Raw genomic sequence first — 17,342 nt, 5'->3', positions numbered from 1 at the left:
TTCCTTTTTCTCCACATCCTCACCAACACTTGTTATTTCTTATGTTTTTGTTAATTTCCATTTCTGTTCTCGTACTCTCTACCTGTTTATGCCTAGTATTCACCTTTTTCACTACATCCTTTAATATACTAAAGACTTATTTTAATTAAAAAAAATGTTTGAATATAATTTCTTGTCAAATTGGCTAACATACAGTGTGTAAAGTGTGCTCTGGATTTTTGGTGTAGGTTCCCTTGGTTCATTGCTTGCATACAACACCCAGTGCTCCTCCCCACAAGTGCCCTCCTCAATGCCTATCACCCATTTTCCCTTTTCCCCCACCCACCATCCACCCTCAGTTTCTTTTATGTATTTAAGAATCTCTTATGGCTTGCCTCCCTCCCTCTCTGTTTATAACTCCCCCCATCACCTCCCCTTCCCCCATGGTCTTCTGTTAAGTTTCTCAATATCCACATATGAGTGAAAACCTATGATATCTGTCCTTCTCTGGCTGACTTATTTCACTCAGCATAATACCTTCCAGTTCCATCCACGTTGCTGCAAATGGCATGATTTCATTATTTCTCATTGCCAAGTAGTATTCCATTGTATATATAAACCACATCTTCTTTATCCATTCATCACTTGATGGACATTTAGGCTCTTTTCATAATTTGGCTATTGTTTAAAGCACTGCTATAAACATTGGGGTATATGTGCCCCTGTGCATCAGCACTCCCATATAACTTGGATAAATTCCTAGCAGTGTTATTGCTGGGTCATAGGGTAGTTCTATTTTTAATTTTTTTAAGGAAACTCCTCACTTTTCCAGAGCAACTGGAATTGACAGTTTGCATTCCAACAAATAGTGCAAGAGGGTTCCCTTTTCTCTACATCCTCACCAGCATCTGTTGTTTCCTGAGTTGTTCATTTTTGCCACTCTGACTGGTGTGAGGTAGTATCTCAATGTGGTTTTGATTTGTATTTTCCTGATGAGGAGTGACATTGAGCATCTTTTCATGTGTCTATTGGCCATCTGGATGTCTTCTTTGGAAAAACGCCTATTCATGTCTTCTTCCCATTTCTTCACTGGATTATTTGTTTTTTGGGTGTTGAGTTTGGTAAGTTCGTTATAGATTTTGGATAGTAACCCTTATCCAATATGTCATTTGCAAATTTCTTTTCCCATTCCATCAGTTGCCTTTTAGTTTTGTTGATTGTCTCCTTTGCAGGGCAGAAGCTTTTTATCTTGATGAGGTCCCAATAGTTCATGTTTGCTTTTAATTCCCTTGCCTTTGGAGATGTATCCAGCAAGAAATTGCTGCAGCCTAGGTTAAAGAGGTTGTTGCCTGCTTTAGGTTGAGGGTGCTGATGGTTTCCTGTCTGACATTTAGGTCTCTCATCCATTTTGTGTTTATTTTTATGTATGGTGTAAGAAAGTGGTCTAGTTTTATTCTTCTGCATGTTGTTGTCCAGTTCTCCCAGAACCACTTGCTAAAGAGACTGTCCTTTTCCGATACTTTTTCCTGCCTTGTCAAAGATTAGTTGGCCATACATTTCTGAATCCAACTCTGGGTTCATATTCCATTGACCTATGTGTCTGTTTTTGTGCCAATACCATACCATCTTCATGATTACAGCTTTGTAGTAGAGGCTAAAGTCTGGGATTGTGATGCCTCCCGCTTTTTCTTTTTCAATATTACTTTGGATATTTGGGGTCTTTTGTGGTTCTATACAAATTTTAAGACTGTTTTTCTAGTTTTGAGAAGAATGCTGGTGCAATTTTGATTGGGATTGCACTGAATGTATAGATTGCTTTGTAGTATTGACATTTTGACAATATTTATTCATCCAATCCATGAACACAGAATGTTTTTCCGTTTCTTTGTATCTTCTTCAATTCCTTCATAAGTTTTCTATAGTTTTCAGCATGCAGAACTTTTATATCTTTGGTTAGGCTAATTCCTAGGCATTTTATGGTTCTTGGTGCAGTTGTAAATGGAATAAATTTCTTGATTTCTCTTTCTGTTGCTTCATTATTGGTGTATAGAACTGCAACCAATTTCTGTACATTGGTTTTGTACCCTGCGACTTTGCTGAATTCATGTATCAGTTCTAGCAGACTTTTCGTGAAGTCCATTGTGTTTTCCATGTAGAGTATCATGTCATCTGGGAAAAGTGAACGTGACTTCTTCTTTGCCAATTTTGATGCATTTTATTTCATTTTGTTGTCTTATTGCTGATGCTTGGGCTTCCAACACTATGTTAAACAACAATGATGAGAGTGGTCATCCCTCTCGTGTTCCTGATCTCAGGGGGAAAGCTCTCAGTCTTTCCCCATTGAGGATGATATTAGCTGTGGGTTCTTCATATATGGCTTTTATAATATTTAGGTATGTTCCTTCTGTCCCAACTTTCTTGAGGATTTTTATTGAGAAAAGATGTATTTTGTCAAATGCTTTTTCTGCATCTATTGACAGGATCATATAGTTCTTATCCTTTCTTTTATTAATGTGATGAATCACATTGATTGATTTGCAAATATTGAACAAGCCCAGTAGCTTGAGGAATGAATCCCACTTGATCATGTTGAATAATTCTTTTTATATGCTGTTGAATTTGATTTTCTAGTATTTTGTTGAGATTTTTGCATCCATCCATGTTCATCAGGGATATTGGTCTGTAATTCTCATTTTTTTGTGGGGTCTCTGTCTGGTTTGGGAATCAATGTAATGCTGGCTTCATAGAATGCATCTGGAATTTTTCCTTCTGTTTCTATTTTTTGGAACAGCTTCAGAAGGATAGGTATTATCTCCGCTTTAAATTTCTGGTAGAATTCCTCTGGGAATCCATCTGGCCCAGGACTTTTGTTTGTTGGGAGATGTTTGATAACTGATTCAATTTCTTCACTAGTTATGGATCTGTTCAAATTTTCTATTTCTTCCCATTTGAGTTTTGGTAGTTTGTGGGTGTCTTGGAATTTGTCCACTTCTTCCAGGTTATCCAGTTTGTTGGCATAGAATTTCTCATAGTATTCTCTGGTAATTGCTTATTTTTCTGAGGGATTGGTTGTGATAAATCCATTTTCATTTGTGATTTTTTTCTATTGAGGTCCTCTCTCTTTTCCTTTTGCGAAATCTGGCTAGGGGTTTATCAGTTTTGTTTATTTTTTCAAAAAACCAGCTCTTAGTTTCATTGATCTGTTCTACTGGTTTTTTTTTTGTTTTGTTTTGTTTTGTTTTGGCTTCTATATTGATTTCTGCTCTGATCTTTATTATTTCACTTCTGCTCGCCTTGTGGTTTCTTTGTTGTTCTGCTTATAGTTCCTTTAGGTGTGCTGTTAGATTTGTATTTGGGATTTTTCTTGTTTCTTGAGATAGGCCTGGATTCAATGTATTTTCCTCCTAGGACTGCGCCTTTGTTGTATCCCAGAGGGTTTGGGCTTTTGTGTTTTCATTTTCATTTGTTTCCATATATTTTTTAATTTCTTGTTTAATTACCTGGTTGACCCATTCATTCTTTAGTAAGATGTTCTTTAACCTCCATGAATTTGGAGATTTTCCAAACCTTTTCCAGGGTTGATTTCAAGTTTCATAACATTGTGGTCTGAAAATGTGCATGGTATGATCTCAATTCTTTTATACTTATGAAAGGCTGTTTTGTGACTGAGTATGTGATCTATCTTGGAGAATGTTTCATGTGCACTTGAGAAGAATATGTATTCTGCTGCTTTAGGATGAAAAGTTCTGAATATATCTGTCAAGTCCGTCTGATCCAATGTATCATTCAGGGCCCTTGTTTACTGATCCCGTGTCTAGATGATTTATCCATTGTTGTAAGTGGAGTATTAAAATCCCCTGCAATTACCACCTTATTACAATTACCTTATTCTTACCAATAAGATTGTTTATGTTTGTGATTAATTGTTTTTTATATATTTGGGTGCTTTGTATTCGGTGCATAAACATTTATAATTGTTAGCTCTTCTTGGTGGATAGACCCTGTAATTACTATATAATGCCCTTCTTCATCTCTTGTTACGCCTTTAGTTTAAAATCTAGTTTGTCTGATGTAAGTATGGCTACTCCAGGTTTCTTCTGACTTCCAGTAGCATGATAGATAGTTCTCCATTCCCTCACTTTCGATCTGAAGGTGTCATTAGGTCTAAAATTGGTTTCTTGTAGAGAGCAAATAGATGGGTCTTGTTTTTTATCTATTCTGAAACCCTATGTCCTTTTTTTGGAGCATTTAGTCCATTTACATTCAGTGTTATTATTGAAAGATATGGATTTAGAGTCTTTTTGTTATCTGTAGGTTTCATGCTTATAGCAATGCCTCTGGTCCTGTGTGGTCTTTGCAACATTCCACTCAGAGTCCCCCTTAAGACCTCTTGTAGGGCTGGTTTAGTGGTGATGAATTCCTTCAGTTTTTGTTTGTCTGTGAAAACCTTTATCTCTCCTATTCTGAATGACAGGCTTTCTAGATAAAGGATTCTTGGCTGCATATTTTTCCTTGTCAGCACATTGAAAATTTCCTGTCACTCCTTCCTGGCCTGCCAAGTTAAAGTAGATAGGTATGCTACTACCCTTATGTGTCTACCCTTGTAGATTAAGGCCCGTTTGTCCCTAGCTGCTTTCAGAATTCTCTTTATCTTTGTATTTTTCCAGTTTCCATATGATATGTCGTGCATAAGATTGATTCAAGTTATGTCTGAAGGGAGTTCTCTGTGCCTCCTGGATTTCCATGTCTGTTTCCTTCCTAGATTGGAGAAGTTCTCAGTTATGGTTTATTCAAGTACACCTTCCACCCTTTACTCTGCTTCTGGAACTCCTATGATATGAATAGTATTCTGTTTCATTGAATAAGTTAGTTCTCTAATTCTACCCTCATGATCCAGAATTTTTTTATCTCTCTTTTTCTCAGCTTCATCTTTTTCCATAATTTTATCTTCTTTTTCACCTATTCATGCCCAGTGATTAATCTTATGACTATTTTTCTAAATTCTTGGTAAGGTATATTGTTTATGTCTGTTTTGATCAATTCTTTAGCTGTCATTTCTTCCTGGAATTTCTTTTGAGGAGAATTCTTCCATTTCATCATTTTCGCTAGTTTTCTGTCCCTTATGTCTTTTAAAAGCTTGTTATGTGTCCTGCACCAGCGAGCACCACTATATTAAAGAGGGGTCATACTCTGCCTGGGGCCTGGCCCTTCAGGAGGTGTTTTTTGGAGTGTGTTAATTGCTCTCTGTTGTTGTGACTCTGGTTGTTTTATCTCCCTACTCATAGTGATGTTTTGGACCCTCCACTAGGTGTGCTTTGATTTGTTCACTGAGGTAGCCCTGGAAAAGAAAAAAAAAACAAGAAAACCAACAAACAAAAAAGAAAACAAAAACAAAAACACCTGTTACAGCAAAACAATGGGGTGGTGGCATTGTTGATGGAAGAGGCCTTATCCCATACAAAGAGAAATGACAGGGTTGGGGAAAAAGAAAAGAAAAGAAAACTGACCAGGCAGAGAAACTCTACAGCTTAATCTAGAGCAAGGGGGGAAAATAAAGAAGGAGATATAGAAGAGTTATAAAGAGAATAAATTAAATATGTCTACTTAAACCAACAACCAGAATAACCAGGCTAGAGGAGGGAAGAAATAAGTAGAAAATGAAGAGAGAGATGGGGGGGGGGGGGGAAGTATATATATATATATATATATATATATATATATATATATATATGTGTGTGTGTGTGTGTGTGTGTGTGTGTGTGTGTGTGTATCAAAAGAATTATCCAAGAATTAAATCAGAAAATGCAAACCACTGGGTGCCTTGGAACCAGTGGCAGTGCTGGTCTGGAGGAGGGGCTGTCTGGTTTGTCAGCATCAATCCCGCTCCAGTAGATACTCACTTACCAGGCAGAAGGGGCATGGTTTGGTGTAGGCAGGTCTCACCTCCACTGGGGGCCCCCTGTCAGTCCTGAGCCTCCACTTTGTTCGTGATGGGGAGAAAAATGGCAACACCCCAGTCTCTCCTCCATGGACCAGATGTCCCAAACCACTCTGTTCAGGCTGTCCTCACTGTGCCAAGGGCACAAATGAGGCTGTTTGTCCCGCTCCACCAACTTCCACACCTCCCTGGCAGTTGGCTCGGATTTAAACCCTGATGTCTTAAAGGGTCTTGCTCCGTGCACCCCAGTACTTGGAGAGTGCTGTTCCACACCACTGATATATTACTTCTGGATATATTTGTCCTTTGAACGGTTATATACCTTCTTCCCACAGCACTCCAGGGAGGGGATTGCTTTCTCCTACTGTGGACTGCACCCCTGATCTAGCCACTGAGCCCTAGGCTGGCTCCCCACCTCCCCAGATGTGAGAATAGGGCAGCCAGCCTCAATCCGGAGGAAGCCCCACAGTTAGAGATGGGATCCCTCTCCATCCCGGTACAAGGTTTTTCTCTTGTCTAGATACTGTCCTATGCTTCCTTATCCTCTCTTTCTCCTCCCTTTGTCTCTCCATAGAAGGGGATCCCTCCCTTCTGTGCCTATGCAGCCTGTTTTATCTCTTCCAGTTTGTAATCACACACCTATGGCCCAACAGCTTGTCCCTGTGAGTCCCTGGGGATGTCTTTGTCACTCTGCAGCCCAGACTCTAGGAATTCAAAGTCTTTTGGCCTTGGCACTGCTGTGTTTGAGGGATAAGGGAACTTCAGGTCCCCTTACTTCTCTGCCATGTTGGATCTCCTAAAGAATTATCTTTAAGGCCCTTGTCTGATAGTTCCAACATTCAGACTATCTTTGTGTTTGACTGTGTTGACCATTTTATTGTTTAAAAATGAAACATGATTTTTGTGCTTGTTTATCTCATAATTTTTGATTGAATGCTGAACATAAAATAAAAACAAAGTAAAAATAAAAAGAGTGGAGGTAAATGGTATTTATGCCCGGAAATAGGAAAGCATCCTCTCTGTCAGGCCTTTAGGGTGAGTTTGAATAAATCTAAGAAGTAATTCAGCTGAACTCAGGCTTTGTTATTGTTATAGTCACCTTCAGTGCACCACAGGCTTCAAATCCTCTGGCAATGGACCCACTCTGCCTTCTGCTTAGTGTGACGCTAGAGCTCTAGAGGATCTTTCTCAGTGTTCCTGCTCCAACCCCAGATTTCAGTAAGCCCTGCATGTCGGTATGGTAGAGGGTCTCTCTTCATGCTCTTTTTCCTTGTTACTTGGTGCAAAATTCATGGTGTGTTTTCTTGATTCTTCTGTTCTAGTCTTAGTCTTAGGCAGGGTCTTAGTGCCCGAGCTCCAGGGGTGAGATTTGTCAGGCTCTCTGTCCCTCCCTCAGTGGCACACAGGCTCTGCTTCTTACTCTTTTATTTATTTATTAAAAAAAATTTTTTTAAGTTTATTTATTTTTGACAGAGAGAGACAGAGCATGAGTGGGGGAGGGGCAGAGAGAGAGAGAGATAGAGAGAGACAGAATCTGAAGCAGGCTCCAGGCTCTGCACTGTCAGCACAGAGCCCGATATGGGGCTCGAACCCACAGACCGCGAGATCATGACCTGAACTAAAGTTGGACACTCAACCAACTGAGCCACCAGGTACCCCTGTTTCTTACTCTTTATAAGGGCTAGAGTGGGTCTATAGACAAGATTTTCTTTCCATCTTCCAACTGACATTCAAACCCTGCCTTTTTCATGAGGGATCTTGGGTGCAAGTTGGTTTTTCACTTCTTCCTCCATGGCAGCAGACCTTTGCTTTCTACCATACAGGATTCTGGGAAGGACTGGGTATTCTGCCCTTCACCAAAAGCACATCTCTTTTGCCTATTATCAGTGCAGGTGTTAATGGGCAAATTTTTGACCTTTCCCCCAGTACCACCTTTCTTCAGATGAGGTGAATGAGATAATTACTTGCCCCTTCTCCAGAGGCCGATAACTTCCCTGCTTTTAAAGCAGGATCAAGTTGGTTACGTGAGGTTTTTGCCCCTTCTCCTTTTGCAAATGGCTTCTGCTTTTATCAAAGAAAGGTGAAGGGTTAGCTTTGTGCTTATCTCCTTGTAGAAAGTGACCACCATTTTTGTGCTCAGGTAGGGCCTGGAGTGTGAGTGAGCTTCTCCAAGGACCTCTGCTTTCCCCCTCAAACTTTGGCATGACTGCTTGCACCTCTAAGGGAAGCTCTCTCAAATACTTTCCTTGCCTTTTAAGTTTCTCAGGATCCACATAAGAGTGAAAATATAAGGTATCTGTCTTTCTCTGTATGGGGGAGGGGAAGGAAAAAAAAGAAGAGAGAGATTAGAGTGGGAGAGAGCCAAAGCATAAGAGACTCTTAAAAAATGAGAACAAACTGAGGGCTGATGGGGGGTGGGAGGGAGGGGAGGGTGGGTGATGGGTATTGAAGAGGGCATCTTTTGGGATGAGCACTGGGTGTTGTATGGAAACCAATTTGACAATAAATTTCATATATTTAAAAAATAAATAAATAAATAAATAAATAAATAAATAAAAGATCAAATCCTTTCCTTGCCTTAATCATTTTTATGAACACCTAGCAGAAGGCCCTGTGTAAAAATAGCCCTTGTTTGCAGAACCCCCTTATTTCTAGGATCCCAGAGATTCCCAGCTGTTATGTCAGCCCACTCATGGGCTTTAAGAATTTGTTAAAATTTTAGTTGTTTTTTACCCACCTTTATGAGTATTATCTGTTTCTCTTCTTCTGTCCTCAAAGTGAAACATTTTGTGTGTCCTGTCTCTAGAAACTTTTTATTGTTGATAATCCAAGCCCTTGCTGCCTCATGACCTTAGCTCTCTAAGATGCAAAAATAAATTTATGATTTTGTAGATACTTTGAGTATTTCTCCCATTCGGGTGCAAGAGAATATCACCTGACATTCTTGCCCAGCTTTCTACAATGTCTAAGCTGAAGTGGAACTCCCATTTGCTTCCATTTTTTAAAGTTATATTTTATATAGGATTTAAGGTTATAGGTATTTTCTTTAATACTTAAAAGATCTCATTTCACTGTTAAGACTTGTTTTATTTCTGTCAAGAAGTCTTCTGTTAGTCATATAATTGTTACTATTCAGATAATGAGCTGTTTTATCTGAATGTTTTAAAATTTTTCTCTTGATTTTCTTATTCAGCAATTTTATTATACTACACTTAAAGTTGGGTTGTATACTTTGGATTATCCCTCTCTTTAACTCACTAAACTTCTAAAATATGTAGATTAATGGATTTCATTAGTTTTGGAAAATTGTCAGCCATCATCCCTTTGATATGATCTCTGTCCCATTCTCTCCTTCTGGACTTCAATTATAAATTATGTTATACATTTTCATTATGTTCATATATGTGTTTTGTTTTTTCTCCTGCATTTTTTCATTCTTCCTCTCTGTACTTCAATCTGTATATTTTTATTTACCTATTTTCAGTTTAGTAATCATGCTTTTTGCTTTGTTAATCTAATCTATTTAATTGCTAACTTTAAATATTGTAAATTGTTTATTTCTATAATTTATTTTTTTTCTTTTTATACATTCTACTTCTCTGGTGAAAATTTCCATATCTTCATCTATTTCTTCTTCTTTTGTTTTCTATTCTTGAGCATATTAATCATAGGTGTTTGGAAGTTCATGTCACTGAACCCTGATATCTGGATCACCTGTGTCTATTTCTGTCCTCTATTTATTCTCTTGGTTTTGGTCATAAGGCCCTGTGTCTTTATCTACCAGCATGTTTTTGTTTAATTCCAAACATCCTATATATCAAATCATAGAAGCTTCAGATGATGTTCTTTTCTTTCAGACAAAATTGACCATTTCCTCTGGTAGGCAAATACAGTGGGGAGTAATTACTCCAACAGGGATCGAATTTAGTAGATATTGGATACAATTTTGGTAAAACTAAATCTGCCTTTGTTAATTGCACATAGTGCAATTAAGAATGCCCTGTTAACTGGGTAACACTTTGCAGTGTTTTCAACTAAGAGTCTGTTCAACTGAGACTATTCTCTCCAGACCCCCTTCCACCATGGGTCCTTAATGCAAACCACTGTCTTTTTGGAACCATGAGTTTGCCAAAATTTCTGCTCTGCATTGCACATGTGGTTTTATTTTAGCTCCTTTGCCTCTTACCCCATGAAGCTTCAGAAATCAGCAAATGTCATGAGGGGAAAACTGAGTACAAAATATTCTTTAAGCATTTAACATTGTCACTGTAGTGTGAGACCATAAAGACTGCAAGTTTCTGTTCTCTGGCAGTGCCTTTCTGCCAGGACAAAATTTAGAGTTTTCAATCTCTTGCCCATACCCAGATCGATATGGGCCCCATGGAAAAAAAAAGCTTTTAGAGACTGTCAGTTTATCTTTCCATGATTCTGTTCTCTCTGGAATCTTAGATACACTTAACTTCATAGCTTCAGCAATCCTCTTGATACTATAAAACAGTTATTTAAAATCTTATCCAACTTTTCTATTTGTCTTCAGTGGAAACACTCAAAAGTTTATAAGCATGCTCCATTATATGCTACATATTATAATTAAATCATATCCTAGATCATGCTTTAATGTTTCTTAAGATATACTTAAGAATTTAAATTTGGTTGAAGATTTAACTTTGCAGGATACTACTGCCAATACAAAGACTCAATTTACTGAAGAATTATATTTGACATGTTACTAAATTCACACATGCACAGGTAACGATAAGTCATTAAAGTCTAATTTTATACATGAGAGCAGGGAAGTATCTTTTGAAATCTATTACAACAGAAATAATATAATTTCCAATAACATAATATAATAATTTCTGGTAACAGAAATAATATATTAAAATTATGAATTTTACTTCTCATTGGAAGAAATATGGTTTTACTCATACCAAAGCACACCATTTTCCAGTCTTGTTTTAATTTTTGGAAAGACCAATAATCACAATGTTCTTAGAATAATGAGATTCAGTACAGTTTGTTTCTTATGGCATTCTTGCCGGTCTTGAGTTCTTTCCCTTGTACAACTCATCCCTAAACATTTTGTTTTTAGTTTGTATTACACTCTGTTTTTCCAGATAGTTCCTCAAATGTCTTGAAATGAATTAGGATATGATCCCACATTTACCCAGACCTTACCAATCAATGTTCTTATTTTTGACAACATGATTGCTGCATTTCTTTAATCTAAACCAGGAATGACAATGGATTTCATCTTGTATGGCAATTCTAATCAAATGGGAGAAATATCTTAAGCTGTTTAAAAAGATTCTAAGGGGACATCCAAGCCCAGTTTGAAAATGTACCAAGATAATTTAATAAGGTCTGTCATGCACTGGAAGGTAGAATAGTAACAGGCAGTCTTGTTAGATCTTGAATACTTAAAGTTGGACACAAAGTTTAAAATCCACAAAAATTTGTTGATTGACTAATTGATCTTTACTAAAAACTCATGAAAAGAATAACTAAAAATAACTTCTGATTTTATTAGCAATTGTTTTATTTAAAATTAAATCATTCCAGGGGCACCTGGGGGGCTCAGTTCATTGGGTGTCCACCTTTGGCTCAGGTCATGATCTCATGGTTTGTGGGTTCAAGCCCTGCATCAGGCTCTATACTGACAGCTCAGAGCCTGGAGCCTGCAGCCTGCTTCAGATTCTGTGTCTCCCTCACTCTGTGTCCCTCCCCTGCTGTGCTCTTTCTCTCTTCTCTAAAATAAATACATAAACGTTTAAAATAAATCAATCATTCCATAGGAATAGTGTATAAAACTCCTCTTTTGACCTCATGTCTAGTTCATCTTTATATTCCACGGTGGGGCTTGTCAGTGGCAAATGCTCACTAAATATTTTTTTTTAGTGAATTTAATTGATTCTATTTTAAAGTATAAATAACTAAAGTATAAATAACCAAAATCTTCTGAAATATTTATTGTTAGTGTTTTTACAATAACCTTATGTTTGACAAAGAATAGAAGACTTAACTATGGAGAAAACTTTTTCATTGATGTAGATGAAAGTATGTAAGTGAAAATAAATGGAAAATATCTGCTGTTTAAAATACATTTTGAATGATTAATAGGTTCTTTATAATCTATTGAAGAAAATACATTTGGTGACTGAAATCCTTAAAGAAAAACTTTCCAACCATAAAAGGAGGTACCAGTGGCATACGTAGGTGATCCTTTTATTGAGAAATGTCTTCAAACCAAATACCTAAAAGATCTAAATTTTGAGGAGTTGTAATTACTAGGCTTTTTTTTTTTATGTTTATTTATTTTTGAGAGAGAGAGACAAATTGCCAGCAGGGGAGGGGCAAAGAGAGAAGGAGACACAGAATCTGAAGCAGACTCCAGGCTCTGAGCTGTCAGCACAGAGCCTGATGTGAGCCTCGAACTCACAAACCCCGAGATTGTAACCTAAGCTGAAGTTGGACACTTGACCGACTGAACCACCCAGGTACCCCAACATTTGTTTGTTCTTTTACCTTGATCTCTATCTGCCTCCATACAGCAACCATCCACATATTCCAGGTACGGGGTCTACCTTCGAATTGAGTAAGAGAGTAAATTGTGAATATCCTGGATAATTCCATTTCATTCAACTAGTTCAAAAAGACTTAACTGATCCCAAAAGGAGTACACAATGGAGTACAAGGTCTTGCAATCTGAATGCTCACAATCTAAAGAACAGATATATACAAACAAGTTAGCAAAATATAGGAAAAAATTATGTGAGAAGGATTGCAAACTTGGAGTTCCATGTTACCTAACATTTCTTCTTATATCTGACAATCATTTTTTTACTAAAAAGAATATTAGAGTTACCTACCACTTTCTTCCAGCCATCACATATAACTAGAAGTCTCTATGGGAGCGTTTTCTCCCTTTTTTGCCTTCTCTCATCTTAACTGAACTTTTCATATCATTCCATTTTATCACCTTTCTTGGCATACCAATTATACTTACTTTTAAAATGTCGTTAATGGTTTCGCTAGAGTTTGCAATATACATTTTAATTAGTCTAAGTCCACCTTCATATCACACTGTAATACTTTACTGCTTCACTTGTGATTCAAGTGCCTTATGACAAAGTCTGACCAATTCTTTCCTCCCATTCCTTATTACATTTCTGTCATTCACTTTACTTATCCATGTGCTATAACCTGCCAGTGTATTATTACAATTATTACTTTCAATAGTTATCTTTCAGATCTATTAAGAATAAAAAAAGTGGAAGGTTTTATCTTTAATTGTTTCTCTAATGCTCTTCCTTTCTTTATATAGATCTGAATTTCTGACCTGTTATCATTTTCTTCTCCCTGAAGAACTTCTTTGAACAATTCTTACAAGGTAAGTATCATCGTGGTGAATTCCTTCCGTTTTTGTTTATCTGAGAAAGTCTTTATTTCTCCTTTATTTTTGAAAGATAATTTCACTGCATATGGGATTCTAGGTTGGTCTTTTTTTTTCCCCTTAAGCGTTTTAAATATTTTATTCTTCTCTCTATTTTTTAAGTTTTTATTTAAATTCCAGTTAGTTAACATACAGTATTGTATTAGTTTTACACAATAGTACAATTTAGTGATTCAACAATTCCATACAACACCTGGTGCTCATCACAAGTGCACTCCTTAATCCCCATCACCTATTTAACTCATTTCCCACTCACCTCCCCTCTGATAAACATCAGTTTCTTCTCTATAATTAAGAGTCTGTTCTTGGTTTACCTCTCTTTTTTCCCCCTATGATCATTTGTTGTGTTTCTTAAATTCCACATAAGAATGAAGTCATATGGTACTTGTCTTTTTCTGACAGACTTATTTCACTTAGCATAATACTGTCTAGATCCATCCACATCATTGCAAATGGCAGTTTCATTCTTTTTGATGGCTAATATTCCATTATATATATATATATATATATATATATATATATATATATATATGGTATATATATATATATACCATATCTTCTTTATCCATTCATCAATCAATGTATGTTGGGCTCTTTCCATAATTTGGCTGTTGTTGAGAATGCTGCTATAAATATTGGGGTACATGTATCCCTTTAAATTAGTATTTTTTATTCTTTGGATAAATATCTACCATGCAATTGCTGGATTCCGGGGTAGTTCTATTTTTAACTTTTTGGGGAGCCTCCATACCATTTTCCAGAATGACTTCATTAGTTTGCATTTCCACCAACAGTGTAAGAGGGTACCCCTTTCTCCACATCCTCAACAACACTTGTTTCTTTTTGTTGCTGGCAGAATTTTTGATGAGAAGTTCACTGTAATTCTTTTCTCTGTTGTTTTTTCCCCTTTATTAGTAAAAGTATTATTTTCCTTTAACTTTTTAAAAGATTTTCTCTTTGGGCCACCTGGGTGTCTCAGTCAGTTGAGCATCTGACTCTTGATTTTGGCTTACTTATGGTTCGTGAGACCAAGCCCCCCATCAGGCTCTGTGCTGATGACACAGAGCCTGCTTGGGATTCTCTGTCTCCCTCTCTCTCTGCCCCTCCTCTGCTCATTCCCCCCCCCCCAAATAAATAAATAAGCTTTAAAATTTTTAAAAAAATAAAAGATTTTCTCTTTGTCTTTCCTTTTCTGCAGCTTGAATATGACATAACAAAGTGTAGTTGTTTTATCATTTTGTTTTTTGTTTTTGATTGGGGGTTTGTTTTTATTTTCATTTTTGTCAGTACTTGTGCTGGTGTTCTCTGAGCTTCTTTGGTCTATGGTTTAGGGTGTGTATTAATTTTGAAAAGGTCTTGACCATTAGTACTTCAAATAACTTTTCTACTCCATTATCGCTGTCTTCTAGTAAACATTTATGTACATGTTATACTTTTTGATATTATCCCAGTTCTTGGATATTCTGCCCTGTTTTTGTCATTATGTTTTCTTTTTGCATTTAAGTTTGGGAAATTTCTATTGACCTATGTTCGAGTTCACTGATTATTTCCTAGACTGTGTTTAGCCCACTGATGAGCCCAAAGTCATTCTTTACTTCATTAAGTGTTTTGGATTCTTTCGATTCTTTCTTAGATTTTCTACTTTTCTGCTTACATGGCCCATCTGTTGCTAGTCATTATCTAGTTTTTAATTTTTTTAATTTTTTTTAAAGTTTATTTATTTTTGAGAGGGAGAGACAGAGTGCAAGCGGGAAAGGGGCAGAGAGAGAAAGAGAGAGAGAGAGAGAGAGAGAGAGAGTCCAAAGCAGGCTCCAGACTCTGAGCTGTCAGCGCAAAGCCCAACACTGGGCTCAAACTCACCAGGTGTGAGATCATGACCTGAGCCAAAGTTGGATGCTTAACTGACTAAGCCACCCTGGCACCCCATCATTATCTAGTTTTTCTATTAGAGACTCTGACATATTAATCATAGTTTAAACTTTATGTCTGACAATTCCAACGACTGTGTCATACATAAGTCTAGTTCTGATGATTGCTTTGTCTCTTGAGACTGTGGTCTTTCTGCCCTTTTAGCATATATTGCAACTTGTTGTTGCTGTTGAAAATTTGACATTATGGGAACTGAGGCAAAGAAGCCTTTAGCATGAGCTTTTATGTTGATCTGCCTGTGAGTTAGGCCTTATGTAATGTTTGCTATGGCTTCAAACTATGGTTAATGTTTGTGTCAGTGGCTTAAAATTCCTCTGGTGTCTTCCCCTCACCCCTCCCCTGCCTCTGTTGACATTCAGCTTCCTTAAGTACTTACTCTTCCTTAGACTGTGTCTTGCAGCTCTCTTATCTGTAATCCAATTATTGTACTGAGCCCTATTGGTGTGATAGTAATGTGCGGGAGTGGAAGTATTCTTTAATTCTGATTAACTCTCAGTCTTGTTAGTGGGTCTTTATCCTTCAATGTGGTGACTGTGACCTTCATAGGTGTTTCTTAACTTTCTCCCTTAGGTGAGACAGGGAAGCTAGAAGGGGTTGGAGTAGGAACAGTGCTGTTCCCTCAGATGTGAAAAACTTCTGGTAAAGTCCTTTTCCTTGCAAATAGGTCTTTGTTATCAAAGCCCTCTGGATCTATTTCATGATGATCACTCTTCCCCTGCTTTTGCCAAAGCCATGGGGATATTTTTCTTGGTTCTTTGTCAAGAGAACCTAGTAGAGTTCTTCAAGGTAAAACCTCCCAAATTGTGCCTCCATCCTCACCCAAACCTTGACTTACTCACTCTTTGGTGTCCACGTTCAGCCTCTAGCAATTTATCAAAATCACCACCTATGTGTTCTACTTGTTTACGACTGCTGTGGCTTCTCCTTCAGGTAAGCAGGTCTTGGCTAGGACTCTCTGTGTTCACCTGGATTTCTGGATTTTGGGATAGAAGTTTGCCTTGTGGCATGGTTCTCTGATGGGTTTGAGAAAAGCCACTGATTGTTTATCTTTCTTATGTTGTAAGAACAGTAGTTAAATCTTCCAAGCTTTATTCAGGTAGAGGCCAAAACCAAAAGTCTTGGGGAAAAATTTTTTTAACACAAATGTTTCTAAAAAGTAGGTGAAGATCTTGACCTGGGGAGAATAAGAATGGAATTAAAAATGAATTCAGAATGATTTCTATTCTTCAAGTCTATATATCTTTGATTGCAATATGCATTATAACTGCTAAAATATTATATGTATCAAATTTATCTCAGGCATATGTGAAATTGGCTGGTATTAGAAAACTTACCTGACCTTTTGGGCATTATTAGGAGAAGGAAAAAATAAACTAGGGGAAGAAATTGTTTGTTTGTTTGTTTGTTTTCATTAACTCAAACTCAGCATAAATTCAAGGTTCCTGCACTTATAAATATTTGGCATATAAGGCATATAACATGATTTTGCTTGAGTTTGCACAGTATAAAGTGTGATTTTTCCAAAGTCGGTGCATCCCAAGTCATGTCGGGCTATTTTATATACAAAGATTTAGCCATTTATTTGTAGCTATGTTTCATATGACCTTTAAAAATGAATACCAAAAAACATTGTGTTCTTCTCTTAACAGTTTTCTCTATTTAGGTCCCACAGAGCTATACCTGGCGCAGAATATATGTCTGATGAATTGACTATTTTGATTTTATATACAGATTTCCAATATTAAATTCAACTTTCCTCCTAAAAAATGAAGAATCTAGTCCCCTTTATATGTGAAAAATATGGGAGACTTTCTGACCTTATTTCAAATTCTCTCCATTACTTAATAGCAGGTGCCTTCTGCTCATCCTCTTCTGAATGTATATCTTCCTCACAGAACAAAGAACTAATTTTAAGGGGAAAAAAAGGATTTGCTTCTTTTATTATCAATGGAAGGTTGAAAAATTATTCAACAGGGATTGATGTAGCCAGAATTGTTAAGCTGATCAAATTCATCTTTGGCAGTACTTTATCATTCTTTCTGC

At 37.0% G+C, this 17,342-nt stretch overlaps 1 long non-coding RNA gene across 3 annotated transcripts in view; it reads left to right on the top strand.

Moving 5' to 3' along the window:
- Positions 1-17,342, top strand: part of LOC113604801 (uncharacterized) — a 304,409-nt gene that overhangs the window by 275,162 nt on the left and 11,905 nt on the right. For all 3 annotated transcript variants that reach the window (XR_003426821.2, XR_008297619.1, XR_008297618.1), the window contains one exon: positions 13,242-13,307. This is a non-coding gene — a long non-coding RNA (uncharacterized LOC113604801). The remainder of the gene's footprint in view (positions 1-13,241; positions 13,308-17,342) is intronic.

Source organism: Acinonyx jubatus, chromosome C2, assembly GCF_027475565.1.
Source record: "Acinonyx jubatus isolate Ajub_Pintada_27869175 chromosome C2, VMU_Ajub_asm_v1.0, whole genome shotgun sequence".
Classification (NCBI taxonomy): domain Eukaryota; kingdom Metazoa; phylum Chordata; class Mammalia; order Carnivora; family Felidae; genus Acinonyx; species Acinonyx jubatus.
The sequence above is the reverse complement of the archived record's forward strand: the minus strand, read 5'-3'. Positions and strand labels throughout refer to the sequence as shown.